At 37.3% G+C, this 2,574-nt stretch overlaps 1 long non-coding RNA gene across 1 annotated transcript; it reads right to left on the bottom strand.

The window, feature by feature from the left end:
* Positions 1-397: 397 nt before the first annotated feature.
* Positions 398-2,300, bottom strand: LOC125476662. The gene is made up of 2 exons (XR_007257986.1): positions 1,815-2,300; positions 398-933 (listed from the first exon to the last, which is right to left on the bottom strand). It is a non-coding gene; the product is annotated as an uncharacterized LOC125476662 (long non-coding RNA).
* Positions 2,301-2,574: the final 274 nt, after the last annotated feature.

Here is a 2,574-nt window from a genome sequence, read left to right as displayed (position 1 = left end):
TTGTTCTCTTGCAAGTATTTTTAAGTATTTCTCTTGCAAGTATTTTTAAGTGTTTTAATCTTTACTTTTGCAGGTGGTAAAATCCCTATTAATAAATTGACGCCGTCCCCAAGGATTGTTTTAAATAATTTGTGTTTATTAACTCTTCAATTATTTTTGTATATATCTTTTTATTTACTTGATTTTATTTTATTTTTTAGGTTACAATTTGTGCCACAATGGAATTTGCACATCCTCCTGAATTCAATATACAACCCGAAGGGCTGCCATTATGGGTCAAATTTGCAGAATGGGGTTTTTATGGATTTAAACCTAGAATTTGTGCACTTTGCTGTTTGAAGACTCATGATATTTTGCAATGTCCCAAAAGGGGATATTTTCCAGGGTTTGCCCAAGAGCATACCAATATGATAAGCGACTCAAAAGGAAATATGAACAATCCATATTCAGAGTTCTATACGCCAAGTTTGCAAAAGCATCTTGAGCTCTATTTTGAGCAGTCTAATATGCTGCAAGAGCTTTTAGTGGAGGAAAAGCTCTCTAAATTGTTGGAATCAACTCAGTCATACATAAAAATAACCAATGAAGGATTTCAGATTCAAGCATTAAGCTATGGGAAAAGCTTTGATGATCAAGAGGAGATTCGTGCAGAAATTGAGCATTCGGCATGTGTTATTCACACCCAACGAAGGAAACAACACATGCTGATTCTGAAATTTCCACAAAACCCATTGCTACCCAAGTTTATATGCCACCCATGCCCGATCAAGAGGCTGCAAAGAAACCAACCAAGCTGCCGGAATTCATCATAACTGACGTGTTGCAAGGGGTTGTACATAACAAATCAAAATCTGGAAATTCACATGACAGTGCACATACACAGCCCATAAAATTTAAAGCGAATCTGGGCAGGTCCATCCAGCAAGCTACATTCTGCAACGGGAAGAAGAAAAAGCTTAACAGCAACCCAATCTTTCGTCAAGTCAAGACATTCCATCTATACAGAAATTGTGGGCGTTAAATACAAGGTTTAAGCCAGTTCGGCGTAGGCGTAAACCTTGCTGTAGGGGAACCTATTTGATCACAAAGACTCATTCACATATAAGGGTAATTATGAAGAATGCAACCACTGATAAACAACTCATTCCATATCTACTGTTGCCGTATGATGCTATCAAGAAGTGGTAATCTCTAAAAGAACAAGTGACGTGATGACAAACCTCATTCCAATATGTCTAGCTATAGACGTTAACTAAAACGTTAATTGGGAGGCAACCCAATTTTTCTAACTCTTTTCTTTTTATTTCGTTTATTTTATTTTCCTGTTTTTATTCCTAATTACAAAAATCATAAAAATAAAAATAAAAAAAATCAGAAATTGAAGGAAAAAAAATTGCAATTTTTAATTCTTGTTATTTTTCTTTACTTATCTAATTAGGTTTTTGATTTGTGATTGCAGGCTGCATTCGGAACTGATTCGGTCTAATCTCAACTACGTGTGGATTCATACATTAACCGTTCATTCACCAATATACATGACCATATGAAAACCTATAATACATGCATGATTCTACAATAGGGGATCCAAGTGTGCAGAAGGGTCCACGTATCGCAGATCAAGTTTTGCGCAGATTTTCCTCGGCATTCATAATCAGGAGGCATGCAAAATAAATTCAGTCATACATGAACACAGAGAAAAAAAATTCAAAGGACAGTATGCTGATGCATCACATTATACACAGATCCAGTGACTACCTTTCACAGATTCAGATCAAGAAACAAGGGAATAAGTTTGGGGGTTGTCGGCTATTTACCTTCCTTTTGGATCTGAAAATCGTGGACTCTGCCAAAACTTTTCTCCCTCAAATCGGTGCTTAAGTTCTCTTTGTCACTCGAGTTTTCCTGGGCACAGAGTTGGACATGCATGAGTTAGAATTTCAGATATCGCCAAGTGGAGACCATAATCGCAGAGAAAATGCAGGATGGTACAATCTGGGCTGGAATCAATGATCGCCATGGCTGGGTTCGGCTTTGGACAGAGATGGAAATGAATAGAGATACAGCTATGGAGGCACGGCTGGGTATCTGTGTTTGGATTCGACAAATCCAGGACCATTGGAAGATTTGGAATGACTAGAGAGCTAGGTAGGAAATGTTCGAGTCCTTGGTTAGAGAGAGGCCTGCGAGAAATGAGGGAGAAAAGGAAGAGAGGGCTGAGATAAATGAGACACGGCTCTGGGCTCGAGGCTATAGAGAAGAGGGGAGAAGAGCCCAACGGCATAAATGGGAAATGAAGGAGCATGGGCTAATGAAGCATCTTGCTATGATCCAGGTCCCAGGTTTGAATCCCAAGTGTGTCAGTTTCTTTGTTTTCTCTTATTTTCTGTTTTATTTGTTATTTTATATTTCTTTTATTGTTTTCTGTTTTTATTTCCTATTTTTCGTGTCCTAGTTTATTTTCTTTATATTTGTTAGTTGTTTTAGGTTTTTATTTTAGGACTTATTATTTTTGTTCCTTTTCATTTATTTTATTTTTCCGCACCTTGAGGACAATGTGTGATTTAAGTTTGGGGG

This window comes from the organism of the source record quoted next, unplaced genomic scaffold, assembly GCF_019419815.1.
Source record: "Pyrus x bretschneideri cultivar Hongxiangsu unplaced genomic scaffold, Pyrus_bretschneideri_v1 Contig2, whole genome shotgun sequence".
NCBI classification, from domain to species: Eukaryota; Viridiplantae; Streptophyta; class Magnoliopsida; order Rosales; family Rosaceae; genus Pyrus; species Pyrus x bretschneideri.
This window is presented reverse-complemented; position numbering and strand designations above follow the sequence as displayed.